The 20,754-nt window shown below is 37.2% G+C and overlaps 1 long non-coding RNA gene across 1 annotated transcript in view; it reads left to right on the top strand.

The window, feature by feature from the left end:
• The first annotated feature begins 2,317 nt into the window (after nt 1-2,317).
• The window catches only part of LOC123383892, a 76,054-nt gene continuing 57,617 nt past the window's right edge, over nt 2,318-20,754 (top strand). The window contains exons 1-2 of the long non-coding RNA XR_006594247.1: nt 2,318-4,573; nt 10,414-10,473. This is a non-coding gene — a long non-coding RNA (uncharacterized LOC123383892). The remainder of the gene's footprint in view (nt 4,574-10,413; nt 10,474-20,754) is intronic.

Below are 20,754 nucleotides of genomic sequence, written 5' to 3'. Positions count from 1 at the left end.
TTTTTATCTTCATAAGGTCCCAGTAATTCACTTTTGCTTTTAATTCCCTTGCCTTTGGGGATGTGTCGAGTAAGAGATTGCTACGGCTGAGGTCAGAGAGGTCTTTTCCTGCTTTCTCCTCTAAGGTTTTGATGGTTTCCTGTCTCACATTTAGGTCCTTTATCCATTTGGAGTTTATTTTTGTGAATGGTGTGAGAAAGTGGTCTAGTTTCAACCTTCTGCATGTTGCTGTCCAGTTTTCCCAGCACCATTTGTTAAAGAGGCTGTCTTTTTTCCATTGGATGTTCTTTCCTGCTTTGTCAAAGATGAGTTGGCCATATGTTTGTGGGTCTAGTTCTGGGGTTTCTATTCTGTTCCATTGGTCTATGTGTCTGTTTTTGTGCCATTTTCATGTTTACTTTTATTTTGAGGGAGACAGTGCATGCAAGGGAGGGGCAGAGAGAGATAGAGAGAGAGAGGGAGAGAGAACATATCCAAAGCAAGCTCAGCACAGAGCTGGATGTGAGGCTCAAACTCATGAACCATGAGATTATGACCTGAGCTGAAATCAAGAATCAGACGCTTAACTGACTGAGCCACCCAGGAGTCCCTGCTATGTATGTTTTTTAAACATAAAACATTTTGTTTCTTTTTTACTGTCAATATCCATGTAGGTTTGCTTATTACTTTCCAAACATATTGCTCTTACAAATATTTTTCCTTCATCTTTATGTTTCCCTCTTGTATCAATTTCATCTTTCTGAAGAACTCCCTTTCAAATATATTGAATAAAACATATGGGCACTAAGGGTGTCTGATCCGAGATAAATATAACCCCCTTTCGTAGATGCAGATCAGGGATAATTTATAGCTATGTCTAACTCATCCCAGTTGAGAACTTGCAGCAGTATCTAGTTTTGTTAAGGTAAACACTCATAGACCTCTCCTGCTTGTTGACTCTGCAGTATTCTCCTTTTCTGAGTTTTAGCCTCACTTCCTAACTACCTCTTAAACTTCCTGGTCTTTATTTTGGATGCACAGACTGAGAACCACATTGCTTTCTTTCTGGCTATCTGCTTGACCTCTCCATGGCCAAAACAGCCTCACAGGGCTGAGATTAACCATACATCTAGTTAAACTTAAATTCACAAGTCTGGAAATTTTAGTAAGTGATGCTTTTTAGTTGATCTATGTTGAAAAAAAAATCATCCCCTTAATAATGTGTATTTCTCAAAATCATGTAAACTACAAAACATTTTATTTCTGTTTTATGCTCAACAATACATATAATTAATTTTCCATGAAAATACTAAGCTATGTTGCTCGTTTTATAAAATCAAGACCATTTCACATGTTTTTTACATTAAACTTCAAATCTATTAATGTACATACATTGTAGGTAAGTATGAAAAATTACTGACAATTGTTCAATGGGTTTTAACTGCACTATTCACCTATAACATTCCTTTGAGTAAAAAAGCACTTCATGTTCTCAGCATAAAGGCCTTTGTTACTGAGAATGTGCTTTTTCTGCATCTGAACAGCCCGAATTGAGTTTTATTTTGAGTTTTGTACCTGCTTCAAAGATTGTTGGCACACAGATAAAGCTTTATGAAAATACATGGAGGTTGTAAATGCCACGAAAATGCTATTTTTCTACTCTTGAAATATGTGTCTGTAAATGACAGATGATTATTGATTTATTGGTAGAAAAACGCACAAAAAGTACCAAGACCTAACTGACATCTCAACTCACACATGTCTCGCATTTAGCAAAGAAATCACAAATATTATATACTTTTCAACTAGGGCTCTTAACAATGGAATTGATGGTGTCACCAATGCTATGTTTCTCTTCATTCTGAGTCTGAGACTAGTCTCATAAATATGTCCCTTACCAACTTTGACCCTCTCCCACACACTTTAACTGAAAACAGGTAAAATGATACTTTAGAAAGGATTACAGTCAACGGAAAAAAACTCTCCTCTTAACAAGTTGATCTACTGGAGGAAAACCAAATGCAACTTGCAGCAAAATAGACCTTTATCTCACTTAGTCCATCAGAGATGAAAAACAGCCACCTTTTACCTAATCAAAAGCTTAAATCTGCTCACAGGCTTTACAGCCCAGCATTGTACTATTGTATATTGATTGTGCTGGAGGGCACCTCCTTGTGGAGAACAATTGATTTTTCTTTGTTAGCAAAGCGATTTTAATAGTCTTTCTACAGGCTGTCATGTTTCAAGGCCCCAGAAACAAGATGCACCTGTTACTAGAACTTAGTGATCAATCGCTCAACCCACAGAAAATGTGCCTGTCTGCTGTGCTAAAACACCTCCACAGCAATTACTCAGAAGGTGACTTTAACTCGTTTTGATAAATATGCTTCCTGGGACTCTCAGGTGGGTTATCTTAAGCATTTTTACCTCTGAGCCTGAAGTTAGGTGTTTTGTTAAATTGCCGTTAAGAGAGTGTAGTTACAGGAACAGATTTTTGCTGTTTAATGTTACTTTAGTAGCTTCGTGCCAAACTTCCTTGCCAAAGAAACTAGCCCAAAGTAAAGGTCACTGCTTTGAAGAGTGAGTGATGATAATAACTGTATTTGTATTGCCCTTGATATTTGAAAATGGCTCTTCTGGCTAATTGTGTGGCGTGACTAAAAAGTCAAAGGTAGGATCTGTAGCTTAATTCGGCACAATTGCTGCCTGTTTGCCTTGACCACTGGTGACCACTGTTTCCTTAATGTTATACAAAGTGTCCCTTATTTTTTTTCCTCTTCCTTGAATCTGGCTCACAAGGTTTCTTTATGTGGGTTCGGAGGCCTTTCTGCTACAGTCATGCTAAATTCTTTACATCTTCTTGCAAGTTTTAAAAAACGTGTCCGCACTTTGGACTTCTAGCCGCCCGACACAACAGTAGGACCCGCTGCCATTGCTTAGGAGGTGGTATGTACTAATCAATCTTCAGTCACATTCTTTAAGGCATGGGTGACAGGGCATGCTTTATAAATGAGGAAATGGGAGAGAAATTTACAAGATGTTAAGTAACATCATCAGGCGATACACAGACATCAATGACAAAATCAGTATTTCAACATAGTCCTTGTGTACTAGAAGATGCAGAGCCTTTGCCGGATGTCCCAGCCACATGAAAATCCTTTCCACCTCTAGGGAAAGGAAACCTTGTCTTCAACTCAGCAAACATTTTTGGAAGGTCTACTGCATGTCAAACAGCATGATTGACTTTGGGGATCAAGCAGCCAATGGAGAAAAATACAATCTCTCTTTCAAGAAATCTGTCGTCAAGTAAGGGGTCGAAATTATCATGAAAGGGCTCAGCAGGGGAAAATGCTCTCTCAGCCAGGCTAAGGAAACGTTTAATGGGAGACATTGCTTTTGCATAAGGCCTGGAAATACAAATGGGGTTTTTATGGGTTTATGTGTCTCCCCCGCCCCCCAAATTCATATATTAAAGTCCTAACCCCCAGTACCTTACAGTGTGCCTTATCTGAAAATAGGGTTTTTGCCCATGTATCCAAGATTAGATGAGCTCATTAGGGTGGGCTCTAATCTAATATGGTTGGTGTCCTTATATAAGGGGGAAATTTGGACAGAGACACAGGGAGAATGCCATATAAAGATTGGATCTATGCTGCCACACCTAAGGAATATTGGCAGCAGCCGCCAGGAACTAGGAAAGAGGCTCAAACAGATTCTCCCTCACAACCCTCAGAAAACAAAAAACAAAAACAAAAAATTCTTTCAAATACACTTCTGAAAATTTGGTAACCTTGATTTTGGATTTCTAGCCTCCAAAACTGCGAGACAATACTTTTCTGTAATTTAAGCCACCCAATCTGTGGTATTTCATTAGTGCAGCCGTGGTAAACTAGTACAAGGGTGTTGACAAGATAATAGTAAGGGCGATAAAGAAATGCTTTATTTATTTGAGTTGTAGGAGGAAAAAAAAGCAAAATATGAAGATTAGGAAATACCTGTATGAGGAAGCAGTGAGGATCCTCTAAACGTATTTTCACTGAGTAGCAAAGTGGCATTTTTGGAATTGTACTTTGGGAAAATTCAACTTATAGGTAGAAAGACAAAGAACAGATTTAGCTCGCCCTGAAATTTTTTGTAGGTGAAAGTCAGCAAGACAAAAGGATGCTTGATTTGAGAAGAGTCTTTAAAACTGGACTTTCTTTAACGATGTAACCAACTCTAATCCTTATATTTGCAGATACGGGAAGAAGCCCCAGTCATTTTGCTGGAGTTTTTGGAACTAGGAATAATGATGCAATATGTTAGCTCAAGAGAAGAAACGTTTTAGAAATGCTCTTTCTCTTCCCACCTGTTGGTAGGTAGAAAAAACCCTACTTAGTGAAATCAGCAGATTTCAGTTTAAGGGTCAGCTCTTTGATAAACTAACTACAGAACCGGTTCGGGAAATTTCTCCAGGTGTCTGTCATTTTCTCCCTTCCCTGCCCCACCCACTCCCTCCCTTATTTTCCTTCCTCCCTTTCCTTTGAAAGAAAGTGGTGCATGCAGTGGTAGTTACGTCCCTTTGGCTAGCATACAAGTCTCTTGGAGGAATGTGGTGAGTTTACTTTTACTTTAGATTTGTTTGTTTGTTTCATCTTGGATCTCTTTCTCCGTGTCTTTACCCTGTATTAACACAATTAAATTTTTGAACAACATTGAACTTTTAAGAGTTTACCCACCCAATGCTAACTCTCTAATCACTGGAAGTGTTTGCAGAATTTATGTGGTGTCCACAGAAACATAGAGGTTATAGGGATAAATAAATGTGTTGCGTTCACAACTGTATATGGGAAATAGGAACAGCAAATGGAGAAGAAAGTCACAGATTTAGAGAAAATAATTAAAAGGTAGCTTAGAAGTACAAGGGAAAGAGAAGCTGGCCAGTACAGGTGTCAGGAAAGATGAGGGTAAATGTAAGGAAGCAGCACACAAGCAATGAACAGGTACAGCAAAAGAGGTGCAAAAATTAATGATTTATTATGGAAAACTCACATCAAGGATCTGTTTCTATTTCCTACCAAAGGAGCCTAGTCTTACTAGGTGAAACAAATCAGTGCCGATTACTAACATAGAGCATTTTACAAGGGTTAAAGGTCAAAGTTGCAAAAGAGGTGATTTGGGCTTAAATGCTGTTGCTATATGCCATGTTTTCCCGGCTGAACCAACAATTTGCCACCTCAGTTAAAAGAAGACAGGAGTTGGCAAACCCGTGGCCTGTGGGCCAAATCTGGTAGACTCAGTTTTTGGAATAAGCTTTTTATTGGAACCCAGCCATGCCCATTTGTACATATTGTCCACTGCGGCTTTTACATTACAATGACAAAGTTAAATAGTTGCAACAGAGACCATAAAGCTCTCCAAAGGGAAAATATTTACCATCTGAACTTTGACAGAAAAAAAAAAAATCCCTGACCTCTATACTAGACTTAGTTGTTAACATGCATTTTAGAGAAGTCTCCCCTCCTGAAATCCCACTGCTTTTGTTAAAACGCTTTCTCTTCTGTGTGCTAACTTGGCGATCTCGAATTACACGTTGCTGGTTTTTCTCATGTATCAAATGGGCATAATAATAACCCTTCTCTACCAGCACTGTGGCTGGCTGTCCCTGGTATTTTCCAGGGACTGTTGCATTTTTGTTACCCGTGCTGAGGCTCGATACATTTGTGGCCACCAGGTGTTAAAGTGGCCTCAAAGTTCCAAAGCTTCACAGTAACTTGGTCAATTTTGAATAGAATGCCTTGTACCACCATTTTGTTTAAAAATTTGTTGGAGGCATACCAAAATAATATAAGTTGTGTACCAGGGTTTAAAAGTTTTCATTGAAATTGTCCTTTTGGTTTAAAAAAAATTATTTTTTTTTGTAGTTTTTAATTTGAGTATAGTTGGAAGACAATGTTCTCTTCGTTGTGGGTGTATGACATAAAGATTCAAAAAAGAATGGAATTGAACCACTTTCTAACACCATACCCAAAAGTTTACTCAAAATGTCCTTTTGGTTTTAACTCCGTGTCCTCTCTCTCCATTAGGACCCAGATAGCAATCCATGGCACTTAGCCGTTGACAGTCTGACATGAGACTATGCTCAGAATAACCTTTCCCTTCTGATAAGTGTGCAATATGGAAGCAAGTTGGTCACTGACCGCTTTCTCTCCCCTTGGGATGAGTTCTTGCCCTGGAGGCTTCTGAGCACTCCATGCAGGTAGTTTTTAGTTCTTTTCATCCTTTTTACAGGTATTACCAGAATATCTGAACTCCAACAGATGATACAGCAAAGGCTAAAGTTGGTGACTCTTCTGTCTTCTCCTTACTATTTTATTATTTTAATTTGAAGTGTTTTTCCCCATTTTTATTGAGAAATAATTGCCATATTTAACACTGTTAGTTTAAGCTGCACAGCATGATGGTTTGATTCACATTGTGAAATGATTAGCATGAGAGGTTTAGCATCCATCCCTTCACGTAGATACCATAAAAAGAGAGAAGAAAAAATTTTTTCTCCTTGTGATGAGAACTCTTAGGATTCATTTTTAACAGCTCTACTGCATCCTATACGGCAGTGTTAACCACAGCTATCATGTTGGATTTTGTATGCCTAGTACTTCCTTATCTTACAACTGGAGGTTTGCACCTTTTGACTGCCTTCCTCCAATTCCCTCTCCCCCTTCTCTGTATCTGCTAACCACACATGTGCTGTCTTTTTCTATGAATGTGAATTTTGTCTTTCTGTGTTTGTTGGGTTTATATTCTGCACATTTGTGAGGTCATACACTGTTGGTCTTCCTTTGACTAGTTTCACATAGCATAATGCTTTCAAGGGCCATCTGTGTTACTGCAGATGGTAGGATTTCCTCATTTTTTATGGCTGAATAATATTCCATTGAGTACATATACCATAAGTTCTTCGTCCACTTTTCCATTTATGGATATTTAGGTTGTTTCCATGTCTTGGCTATTGTAAATAATGTTGCACAGAACACAGGGATGCTCTTGTTGACAAAATATTTAATTTCTTTTGGCTATATTCCTAGAAATGGAAATGCTGGATTATATGGTTGTTCTCTTTGGGATTTTTTGAGGATCCTATGTACTGTTATTCATAGTGGCTGTACCAATTTACAATTCTACCAATAGTGCACAAGGGTTCCTTTTTCTCCATATTCATGTCAGTATTTGTTATCTTTTTTTTTTTTTGATGATGGCCATTCTAACATGCATGCGATCTCTCACTGTGTGATTTTTAAAGAATAATTAAAGTACAATATTATTTTTGTTTCATGTGTATACCAGTATCTCGTGGTTTAACTTGCATTTCCCTAATTATTAGTGATGTTGAACATCTTTTCTTAGGTCTATTGGTCTTTTGTATATCTTCTTTGGAAAAATGTCTTTCCGGGTCCTTTAGCTGTTTTTTAGTTGGTTTATTTTTATTGTTGATACTGTTATTTTTGAGCTGTAAAAGTTCTTTTTATATTTTTGATATTAACACATTAAGAGATATTTGGTTTACAAATATATTTTGCACTCCCTAGTTTGTTTTCTCACTTTGTTGCTTTCTGTTGTTGTGCAGAAGCTTTTTTGTCTGATATTTTCCCACTCGTCTATTTTGGTTTTTGTTGCTTGTGCTTTAGGTGTCCTGTCAAAACAACCAGTGCCAAGATCCATGTTAAGGGGCTTTATTCCTATGTTTTCTTCTAGAATTTTTATGGTTTCAGGTCTGACATTTAAATTTTTAATTCATTTGAATTCATTTGAACTCATTTGATTTCATTTGAATTCATTTTTTGGAGGTCCAGTTTTGTTCTTTTAAGGTCCATTTATTCCAACACCATTATTGAAGAGACTGTTTTCTCCATTGAGTATCTCGTCAAATATTAATCAATTATTTATGCTTAGGTTTATATCTCGGCTTTCAGGTCTGTCCCATTAATCTCTTTGTAAGTTTTTGTGCCAGTACCATAGTGTTTGGAAGACTATAACTTTATAATATGGCTTGAAATCAGGGAATGTGATGTTTCCTGATTTGTTCTTCTTTCTCAGGATTTCTTTGTCTATTTGGGATCTCTCATGGTTCCATATAAATTTTAGAAGCACTTTTTTTTTTTTTTTGACAGGGGGGAAAAAGAACCTGACTTTAGATTCCTGAGAGGGATTGTATTCGATCTATAAATGGCTTTGTGCAGTATTGGCATTTTAACAATATTAATTCTAATCCATGAACACAGGATACCTTTCCATTTATTTGTATCTTCTTTGATTTCTTCTATCCGTGTCTTGTAGTTTTCAGAGTAGAGATCTTTCACTTCTTTGGTAAATTTATTCCTAAGCAATTCATTGTATTTTTTGATGCTATTATAAATGGGATTGAGTTCTTTGTTTCTTGTTTGGAAAATTTGTTGTTAGTATATCAAAACACTACTGATGTTATTATATAGAAACACTACTGTGTATTAATTTTGTATCCTGCAACTTTACTGAATTCGTTGATTAGATCTAACAGATTTTTGGTTGAGCTTTTAGGATTTTCTATATATAGAATAATGTCATCTGTGAAAAGAGACCATTTTACTTCTTACTTTTCAATTTGAATAGCTTTTATTACTTTCTTGCCTGACTGCTCTGGCTAGCACTTCCAGTAATATGTTGAATAGGAGTTGTGAGAGTGGGCACCTTTGTCTTGTTCTTGATATTAGAGGAAAAGCTTTGAACCTTTTGCCATTGAGTATGATGTTCACTTGTCACATACAGCTTTTATTGTGTTGAAATAAACTGCTTTTATGCCTAATTTAAGAGCTGTTTTTTTTAATCAAAAAAAGGATGTTTAATTTTGTCCCTCCTAACTATTTAATTCTTAAAAACTTTTGAGGTACATAGTCACCAATTTATACACGTAAAAACTAAATCTTAATAGGAAGGTTAAATAGACTGAGGTTCTAGTTAGTGATAGAAGATAGGTTTGATATCACAACTGTTTCATTCCAAAGCCCATGGTCTTGAGCCTCGGTAATTGTTAGGGGTTTGAATTGTGTCTCACACAAAAATGAGTACTGTCATAACCTCCAGTAACACCAAATCTTACTTTATTTGAAATTATGATCATTGTAGATATAATTTAAGATGAGGTCCTACTGGAAGAGGGTGGACCCCTAATCCAACATACCTGGTGTCCTTATTCGAAGATGGCCATGGAAAGAGAGAAATACAGAGAGAATCCTATGTGACAAAGAAGGCAGAGCTTAGATTTAAGCAGTTTCAAGCCAAAAGACCCCAAAGTTTGCTAGCAAACCACTAGAAATTAGAAAGAACCAAGGAGAGATTCCCCTATGGTTTTCAGAAGAAACACAGTCCTTCTGATACCCTGACTTTGGACTTCTGCCCTTCAGAATCAGGACAAAATAGATTTCTACTGTTTGAAGCCTCTTAGTTTGTGGTACCTTTTCTTTCTCTTTTTATTTTTTTGGCAGTTCTCAGAAACTATTATAGTAATACAGAGTACTCTGTCTTTACATTATTATATATTTATAGAAACTCTAAGGAAAAAATGTGTTATGAGGTTATGAATAGAGAATGTAGAATGTAATACAGTCCAAGAGGGACAAACTAAAACAACTTTCAAAGTATACAGAAAAAAGAGGGGGGAAAAGAGAAACAATAACAGAAAGCAATTTGGTTATAAAGTCAGATCTCTGATGACATCTGATTTTAAAAGGACATTCATGAAGAACGAAAAGATGGAAGTAAAACCAAGGTAAATGAGTACAGTTAGCTCATTATTAACAAGGTTGACATTTTGTGGTTTAGTTGTGGTGACCCTAAAGAAGGTAGCTATAGAACTAAAGACCAAAACTAAATAAATACGTATTAGATTTAATGTAAACTTCTCGAAGTTAAAATGACATCAAGTGTGGCATTCTAGAAATGGCATCCAAAGAAGGTAATAAAATTAGAATAATGGTTTAGATTTAACAACCATAAACTGCCTAATGAAAACCAGCTAAAATTGCTTTCTGTTGAAAGAGTCTGTTTTTAAAAAAGGAAAAAAAAAAAAGAAATCATGTATTATTGTTGCCTATCCCATCTCAGCTGAGCTGAGCTCTCTGTTTTCCCAAAATAGGAAGATAACATTAAGGTGTCCCTACTCTGCAATAGACTCAAGCCAAAAACTATTTGAGGCCATGTGGTTCCAAACAATAGACACATCTAATATGTAGACATTTTGAATGATTCATAAAAGTGTTAATCCACTCAGAAACATCGATTTCTTTTACCCTGATTAATCTGAAAATGTCATTCTCCCTTTGGAAATTAGAGTTGTGTATGTAAGAAGTACCTGAAATGTCAAGTGTGCAAACGCTTTACATCTAAAACCATGGTCCTCTTTTGGTCTTTGCTTTGTAGCTGTTTGGATTTCTCTTCATTCAACCTTGCCTACCTGACCAATCCTGTCTTTCCTTTAAGGTAAGTTTAAGAATCACTTCTGTTAAACCTCCCAAGCTGCCCATCACTTAGCCCATTTTGCTAACTTATGCTTTGTACCAACAGTCCACCTTTTAAATATTATTTATTACATTATCTGGCATACAGAATGTGAGCCTCTTGTGAGCAGGGCCATGCCTTATTAATATTTACATAAGTAACGTCTAGTATAATGTCTGGCATATAATAGTTACTCTCTAAAGAATGAAGGATCAAATGTAATTTGAGAAGAAAATTAGAGAAAATACAAAGTGATTCATTAGTAATATTCAGATCTAGAGATGATCAAGCATAGGCTTAAGACTCGGGTGGAGGCGGTATCAGTGACAAGGCAGAAATGCTACCTGCCTATTCTGCTTCCATCTTCTGTTCAAAGGAGAATCCTCTCAAAAATTGAGCCAAAATTGGGGCGCCTGGGTGGCTCAGGTCAGCAGCTCAGGTTCTGATCTCACAGTTCGTGGGGGCTCACGGGTTTGAGCCCCACATTGGGATCTGTGCTGGGAGCTCAGAACCTGGAGCCTGCTTTGGAATCTGTGTCTCCCTCTCTCTCTACCTGCTCATGCTCTGTCTCTCAAAAAAATTGTTTAAAAAAAAATTTTTTTTAAATGTAGCCAAGATTATGGTTAGGAGAATTTGAAATTGAAGATCAACAGTGACTAGGAAAGGCACTAGACTGCTCTCAGTGCATTCAAGTCTCTGAGAATAGATGAAGAACATGCTAAAATTTTGTGTTTTGTTTTTAAATCTTTCCATGTCACTAAGCTGTTCTGATTCTCTCTGCACAATGTCAACCAGGAATCCCTTTTGTTTCTTTATTGCTAACATTCCTGTCAGACGTTGATTATCATGTACTTTAAATAACACAGTAGCCTAATTTTTACCTTATTTTCTACCTCAGTTCTGTTTCCTCTTCATTTGGCACCATTCCTCCATTTGTCATCTTAAGTTGTTTTCTGCACACCCACAGTCTGAAACTTACTTTCCTCAACCTGGTCATCAGTGGCTTCTCTAAACTCCTTTAAACCATTGTTCCAACATCATTTTCCACCAACCCCAGGAAAGTATTTATTTCATTTCATTTCATCATCTGGAATAGATTTAATTTTCTAAATGTATCATTGAATATAACTCAAATACTTAATTTTTGAATGAATATTTTGAGGATACTTGATGCTACCTGCCAGTGAAGTACCCAAGCCTCCTGCAGAATTCCATCCCCTGTTTTGTGCCCTTATATCTCTGGGAACCCTCTAAAAGATTCTCCCATCCTCATAGTTCTAGCAGTGTCTCTAATTTTGCCCAAGAAGCTGTCCTTCTGATGAAAAGAGCCTACTGAGTGGGGTCCATCCCAGTTGGAACCATGTACGCTGCTCTAGGACGTTTCCACTTAATCCAGCTGTTGGGTGGGTCAAAGGTACATTTATCTCCTATATCACTATCAACTTCATATCACTAGTTCATAACATCCATATGGCACTTACATGATCTGGTTGTTAGATTAATAATCCCGTTTGATTGGATTATCTGTTAGAACCACAGCAGCATAACCACTCCCTTTATCACTGAGAAGAGGCTAGAACTAGACCTCCCAGAATGGCCTTCATTGCATGGCCCTGGGTTAAAGTTTCTCCACGTGAAACGCTTGTATGCTATTTGGAATGTGAACAGAAGTGGCTGTTAATTCTTCATAGGCAGAAGCAGCCAGAGCTATAAGGAAAGACACAATTCACTGTGCAGCTCTAGGTTGATGTCTTAGCTTGGACGTCAAGAACAAAATACTGTAGACTGGGTGGCTTAAACAACAGCATTTATTTCCCACAGTTCCAGACTGGAAAGTTCAAGATCAGCGTACAAACATAGTTGGGTCCTGGTTAAGAAATCTCTTCTTGCCTTGTAGACACCAGCCTTTTGGCTGTGTCCTCACATTGTTGTAGGGGCGGGATGGGGGCATGCAGTGAGAATGAGCTCTGATCTCTCATCTTATCAGGACACTCATCCCATCTAAGGGCCTTACCCTCTTGACCTCATCTAAATATTATCTCCCACAAGTCTCATCTTCAAATGTCATCACATTGGGAGTTAAGGCTTCAATATAAGAACTTTGAGGGGACACAAATCATCCATAGCAGTTGAGATACTGGGGGAAAGCATCCCAGAGATTGTTGAGAATTGCATCACCTTCTTGCAGGGTTTTTGAGAACCATCTACTTTGGTGCTTGGGGTTGAGATTGAGGCTAGCAGTTTGCCTGAACTTTGGTGGATATGCTAACTTTTAATAATTTAGAATTAGGATTCTCTGTTGGTAGTAACTGGTTCTGCTGACTCCAGAGCTTGCTCTATCCCAACCTCCAGTCAACCCCTGCCTCCACCTTTATTTAATACTCCATTATACTTTTCTGACTAAGCAGGTTGTTACTTGTATATGTTGCTGCGTAAGACAAAATAGATTCAGCCCTGAAAACATTTGAGTCTTTGGCTGGGATCTCTCAACACAGTGGTTAACACGTGCTAGCTTTGGGAACACAGAAATGAGATTCTGCTACTATACTTAATGCTATGGATATACTGTGCCTTGTATATTTTCTACCTTAGATTAAGAACCCACATTTCACAACCAGAACTCTCAGATAGGTGGTGACAAACTGGATTCTTCCCTTGTCTTGGAGACTGTAAGAACATGTATTATATATTTTTAAGTTTTTATTTAAATTCCAGTTAGTTAACCTATAGTATATTACTAGTTTCAGGTGTAGAATTGGTGATTCATCACATACAACACCCAGTGCTCATCATGACAGGTGTACCCCTTAATATCCATTACCCATTTTACCCATATCCCTGCCCTCCTCCCCCCCCCAGTAATAATAAATATGTTCTCTATATTTAAGAGTCTGTTTCTTGGTTTGCCTCTCTTCTCTGCCCCCCATGTTACTTGTTTTGTTCCTTAAATTCCACATGTGAGTGAAATCATATGGTGTTTGTTTTGCTCTGACTTATTTCAGTTAGCATTATATATATATATGCACATATAGAATATATATATACATATATAATGCTATATACATAGATAATATATATATACATATATAATGCTAAGTAAAATAAACATAAACATAAGCATAAGCATAAACATAAATATATACACACCATACCTTCTCTATCCATTCATCAGTCCATGCACACTTGGGTATAAGGACATGCATTAAAGTGAGATGGTTAGAACGCTGAAGAGACATAGATTGGACTTCCTGTTACAACCACCATATGACATTTTTAGTATTGCACTCTAGATCCTCTCTAGCGTTGTGAGAGAATCCTTCATGGGTCTCTTGCATTCCTGCATATCTTACTGGTATACCAAGATGGAAGGCTGTGACTGGTCCTTAAGGCAGCTATTTCTCAGGGTTGTGTTACAGAGAGCAGCTTTAGGAGATGAGGTGATATCTCCCTCCATGATAAACAATAGACTTGTTTACTAGGCTTACTTGTTTACTTTACCAGGCTTACTTGAAGTATACTTACTATGTAAGTGGTAGATTGCCTAAGCTCAATGTTCGTCTGCTGTAACATACCTACTAAATGTGCACACCTACTAAATCTATCTGGGCTCCCTACATCACCCCCTTGGACTTGGGTGGAGGGCAATAGGAATTGACACAAGCGTGATGCTCATGCTGCTTGATATGCAATGCATGATTAAAAAATCCTTTGTCTCTAAACCAGAGGTCTCCTGTCTTCTGCTAGCATCAATGAAACAGAAACAGGCTAAGTTGCTCATTTGAGTAGAATAAAATAAAATCCAACCAGACAAATGGGATGCACAATGGGCATCCCAAATACTAAAGAGAGATATGCAGTTGCATGCCTTCCCTCTTCTGGTAGGTTATGAGCTTCTTGAAGACAAACATTTCAATATCACTTCCTTCACTTTAGGAGCCCCCTAGCTCTACATATTTGCAACTACGTTAGCAGTCATTAAATGGTTACTGAATGAATTAATAAACTATATGAACACATACTGCTTTCAGCTTTTCCAAATACTTATTAGAATACCTCAGAACATTGGCAGAAACACAAATTAACAAGCTCCATTTCTATAATTCTGATCAGTACAATTTTGATTTTAGATTGTGAGGACTAAATAAATCAGAGTTTGTAAAGTGACCTAGAGGTTATAGGTTCTCAAAATTCATTACCCACTTGTCTAGTCCATTATTTTTAAATAATTCATTTTCTCTCAGTTTCACTGAGCTATAAGTTTAAGGTATGCAGTATAACAATTCGCATAATATATATTGTGAAATGGATAAAAAAAAAATGGTCATCATGTCATATACATGTAGAAAAAAGAAGAAAATGCTTTTTTCCCATTGTTATTAGAATACTTTAGAACTTACTCTCTGAACATTTTTCCTGTACCTCAGACAGCAGCCCCCATGTTTGTTCCTTAAATTCCACATGTGAGTGAAATCATATGGTGTTCGTCTTTCTGACATTTCACTTAGCATTATATATATATACACACACACACACATACATACGTGTATACATATGTATGTGTGTGTGTGTGTGTGTGTGTGTGTATATGTATATATAATGGTAAGTAAAAAAAATACACACACACCCCATACCTTCTTTATCCATTCATCAGTCAGTGGACATTTGGATGTAAGCACATGCATTAAAGTGGGATGGTTGGAATGTTGAAAGGACAAAGATTGGACTTCCTGTTTCAACCAACATCTGACGTTTCCAGTATTGCACTCCAGATCCTGTCTAGATCCTGTCAAGATCCTGTTGGACATTGCACCCTTAGCACTTAATCTTTTTATAACTGGAAGTTGGTATTTTTGGACCACCTTCCTCTAAATTTTCCTCCCTTAGCCCTTCATATCTGATCCAGTAACCACAAATCTTCTATCTGTTTCAATGAGCTTGGGGTTTTTTGTTATTGTCGGTGTTGGAATCCACTTATATGTGAGATCGCATCAGTCTTTGTTTTACTCTTTCTGACTTATATGACTTAGCATTATGCCTTCAAGGTCTATCCATATGGTATCAAATGGCAGAGTTTTCTTTTTTATGACTGAATAATATTCTGCTATATACATACACATAAATGTATATATACACTTAGAGGTATGTGTGTAACCTCCATGTTGTAGCTCTTATAAATAATGTTGCTGTGAACATGGACCACAGATATTTCTCTGACATAGTGTTTTTTCCCTTGAATACATTACCAGAAGTGAAATTGCTGTATCTTAAAGTTGTTCAATTTTTAATTTTTCAAGGAACTTCCATACTCTTTTGCATAGTGGCTGTACCAAATGTATAGTTCCATTAAAAGTTTACCAGGACTTCCTTTTCTCTATGTACTCACCAGCATTTGTTCTGTCTCGTCTTTTTGATGATAACCATCGTAACAGGTGTGAAGACCACATTATGGTCTTGATTTGCATTTCCCTAATGATTAGGGATGTTGAGCACATTTTCATGTCTGTTGGCCCTTCATATGTCATCTTTGGTAAAATGTCTATTCAGGTCCTTTGCCCATTTTTACACTGGGTTATCATTATTATTTTCAATTTAGTTGTATGAGTTCTTTATACATTTTGGATATTAATTCCTTTTCAAATATATGATTTGCAAATATTTTCTCCCATTCTATACATTGCCTTTTCATTTTGTTGCTGATTTTGATTGTTGTGCAGAAGCTTTTTAGTTGGATGTAGCTCTACTTATTTTGCTCTTTTGCTTGTGACTTAGATATATTATTTAAAAAGTCATTACCAAGACCCATGTTAAGGAGCTTTATTCCTATGTTTTCTTCTAGGAGGTTTATGGTTTCCAGTCTTAGTAAATCTTTAATCTGTTTTGAGTTGATTTTTCTGAAAGAAATGAGTTAGGGATCTAGATTCATTCATGGACATTTGGATATCTATTTTTCCCAGTAACTTTTCTTGAAGAGACAGTATTTCCTCCATGGAGTTTTCTTGGCTTCCTTGTCAAATAGTAGCTGACCTCACATTTATTTCTGGGCTCTTGCAAGTCATTTATTTTTTTAAGTTTATTTATTTTGAGAGAGAGAGATAGAGGGTGAGAATGAGAGTGGAGGAAGGCAGAGTGAGAAATAGAGAGAGAGAGAGAGAGAGAGAGAGAGAGAGAGAGAGAGAGAGGATATCAAGCGGGTTCCATGCTCAGCATAGAGCCGGACTCAAGGCTTTATCTCACTATGCTGGGATCATAACCTGAGCTGAAATCAAGAGTCAGATGCTCAACTGACTGAACCACCCAAGTGTCCCAGTCATTCATTTTTTAAATGAATCATGTGCAACCTATGTTTTCTTGCATTATTTTTCTCATATAAATAATTTCAACTTAACAATGCTCAAAAATTGTAATGCTTTTCTTAGAAATTACTGCCTATCCTGGTAAAATCTGTGTGGAATGAAATGAGGCAATTATAAGATGAATTCAAGGACCTGTTATTTGTCTTGCCTTCTGAAAGTAGACCTATCCCTGCTATCAACAACTATTCGCTGAGATGTCATATGTTGAATGACATAAATAGCACTCCTGCTCTACGTTTTTTTGCATTATCTATTGGATTATGACTACATTTACCTTTATAATTAATGGTTCTTACACCAAGTGTGAAGGTTGCGAGTTTCCAGGTTAATTTTTTTTTCTTTTCCTGACACAAAACAAAGACTTCAACAATTAAAGGTCACTGGAAGCCTCTGGTGCCCTTTCAAGCCTAACTGCAATTTAGTCTTTGGTTCCATAGCTGAAAGTCATGGTTCCATAGCACTGACTTAGCGAGCCTGGCAATAGGCCATAAAAGTAAGCCAGTGGGTAAGAATCAAGTGAAATGGGCCAAGGTGGTGGGGTTTACCAGCCTCTAAAGCTCTTTGGTTTTGGAATGGCAGAATACATTTTGGTTTTAATTTTCTAATTTGTGGTTCTAAATGCCTCAAGATTTAGTCAAGGATTAAGCTTGTGGTTCAACTTCCTTTTTCCTGGGGGTATGAACTGTTTGAGTTGAGCCACCAACCCATATCCCTGCAAATGAAACATATTTGCATTTCTCATGTGTGTAAGCCTAGTAAATGTTGATTGCTTCCAGCTCACTGACAGGGCACCAGCGTGTTTTCCATTTTGTTACTAAATAATAAAACCTCAAACAGAGGCACAGTCTCTGGGCTTAACAGGAAGCATGACTCACACCTCTAAACACCAGAGAAGAGAAATAGCAGTGATGCACTTAACTGGTTTAAAATGCTTATTACCATCAACTTTGTAACATACATTAGAAACAGTGGTCTTTGTAACACAATCTTTCCCCTTGAGCATGGTGAAGGGCTCAAGGGCAATATTATTTCAATAGAGGAATGTGTGAAATGATACATACCATGTTCTATGGGCCCTAGCAGAAGGATTTACTAATTATGCATTTACCTTTCTGCTTCTCTGCTTAAGTATCAGAGTTTTTTGCTGTTGTTGAAATGCAAATAAAAAAAAAATCACATATTGGTTTCAATAGTAAAGGAAATACTTTGGTTTATATCCAGGTTAGTGGACTTTAGGCATTGTATATAATCAGGAATGAACTTTTTATGTCTTTAATTTCCTTACTTTGTTTTTTGTTTGTTTGTTTGTTTATCATGGTAGGAAAATGGCTGCAGTAGTGTTGGGATGCATACCTTTAACCACAGGATCTGGAATTAATAGATTTTATCTTTACAGAACCATTGAATGAAAGTACCAGGCTTTACTGATGGGACCAAAGTAGGTCACACCCATATCTCTGACCTAACTACAAATCACTGTGCTCAATGCTAGGGCTTAGGTATGGACCCGTGACTGTTCTGAACGTGTTCAAGAGTGAAGGCACTTGACTGGCTGGACCAGGCCATTTAGCCCTTTCCCCTCATTCCCTGGAACTAACAGTGAGTGTCACTGCCAATGGCCGCCAAAGCAGAGGGCTGCAGCATGGCCCTGGGATGGTGCTCACAGGGCAAGATCCAGTGTCCACTACAGTGTGGAACCAAGTCCTGGAATGGGATTGAGGAGATTTATGTTGGAGATTTAGCTTTAGCTAAATTATCTTTGTGATTTTTTATCTTTGTGATTTTGCCAAGTCTCCTGACCTGATCCTTCAGTTGTATTTTAATTTCTTTTACAGAGGATGTTTTCTACAATTCTACTCCTGGGCTTCTTGTTTTTGTTTTTAGACACTTCATATCTAGTTCATGCAACCTAATTCCAACACCAAAAAATAACTCGGTCACTTTAAATGCCATATGGAATAAATAAATGGTTCAAAACAAATCAAATTTAATTCCCTGTAAAAATCATCAGCATTGGTTATTCTGATTAAACATGTAAGGCCAGCAGAGGCCAAGGCTTTTGGCAGGCCTATAAAGAAGAAATGAGAGGAATTAGAAGGCAGGAGACTAAAGTCACTTTGTGAATTAGAAAGTGATGGCAGAATTGTTATTTTTATAACTTCCCAGAATAAAAAATAATGTGGGTTTACAGCTGAAAATTGGCTGGTGATCACAGCCTGGCAGACTTAGCAAGGGCACATGTACAGTGTATTTGAGGGAGTTGATCATCCAGACTCTAACTTATTTTCTAACATTGAAAATAACCAAAACTGGAGGGAAATCTTACCACCTAGTTCAATTCAATTCAAGGAACAAATAATGATTCAGTAAGCATTGTGTCCCAGGCTTAGCATTGAAGAGATAACAAAAAGGAGGAAGAGAATGAATCTGTCATCAAGGAGCTTACTGTACTAAAGAAATGAGGTAATCATCCAAAGTTTAAAAATAATTTAAGGGCGCCTGGGTGGCTCAGTCGGTTGAGCTTCTGACTGTTGGTTTTGGTTCAGGTCATGATCTCATGGTTCGTGAGTTCTGGCCCTGCACCGGGCTCCCGTGCTGACCGTGCAGAATCTGCTTGAGATTCGTTCTCTATCTCCCTCCCTCCCTCCCTCCCCCTCTCTCTCTCTCTCTCTCTCTCTCTCTCTCTCTCTTTCTCTTTCTCTCTGCCCCTTCTGCTTGATCTCACTCTCAAAATAAATAAACATAAAAAATATTTAAGAACACAATTAGGAGAGAGTGATTGTATTTTGTGGATGTCATTGGTGATATCTACTACATATAAATAAATGATGTCAGACAGTGTATAAAAAAACAAAAGCAAAATAATGCAAGCTATGAGTTAAACTATATAATTTTGAATTTGCTGATACAATAATGGAAAGACAGATTTACATATGTTGCTCAAAGTTATCCTGTTCTCAAGTGGCACAACCAACATAAAAACAGGTTTTCTGTGACTCTCAAGTATATACTTTGCCCCACACCAAGTGGCCAAATTGGCAAGGGCTGTTGTTAAATATCATTAAGATTCACTCCTTCCTATCTTTGGTTTTTCACAAAACAGTTTTTGTCTGTAGTCCTCTGATTAAACAAGTAATCTTTATGGACTTTATTGTCTCTTTACTAAATTTCACCTTTATGCTGGTGGGACAACTCTGTTGTTTTTCTGATACTTTTCAAGATAAATTTTATTTTCAAATTGTAAATTCATACATTTCCAATGTATGCAGTTTGAGAGGAAAAAATAAGATGAGGAAGTCATGCATGCGTATTCCACCAACTAAAGAAAACACTGTTAACATTTGGGTGTACGTTTTCTACCAGTTGCAGGATATCCATCATGGGGTCTAGACATGTTTAGTCCTTCCGCTAAGGGCTCCCTCCATCTCCCCACCCCTTCTACATCAGCACTTTTTTATTCTTTATACACGGCAATTTAGTTTACTTTTAGCCAGCTTTTGATAGGGTAATTAAGCCAGATTTCATTTAAGACTACTTACTGATCTCTAGATAAGAGGAAATTTCCAGCCCTTTGCAAGAAAAATTCTCATAATTTCCTTTGAAAGCCAACATATTTATGAGAGTGCTTTGCAATAAATCCCTTTCTTTTATATCTTCTAAATTAAACCTACATTGTGTTTTGAAGTCTTTAAAAGTTATGAAAACAATTATTATTTCACTCATTTCACTTTACAAAGATAACTTCCTACAAAAAAGAGAAACGAGCTTATGCAGACATTTAAATGGAGTAAAATGGACTGATACTCTTATAAAATTATGTCAAGTCCTGGTTCTGGAATTAATACTGGCGACAGAGAGACCACCAAGAGAGTATTTATAGGTCAAGGAGATGAGAAATACGTCTCCTGAT

Source organism: Felis catus, chromosome A2, assembly GCF_018350175.1.
Source record: "Felis catus isolate Fca126 chromosome A2, F.catus_Fca126_mat1.0, whole genome shotgun sequence".
Taxonomy (NCBI): Eukaryota; Metazoa; Chordata; class Mammalia; order Carnivora; family Felidae; genus Felis; species Felis catus.
The sequence above is the reverse complement of the archived record's forward strand: the minus strand, read 5'-3'. Positions and strand labels throughout refer to the sequence as shown.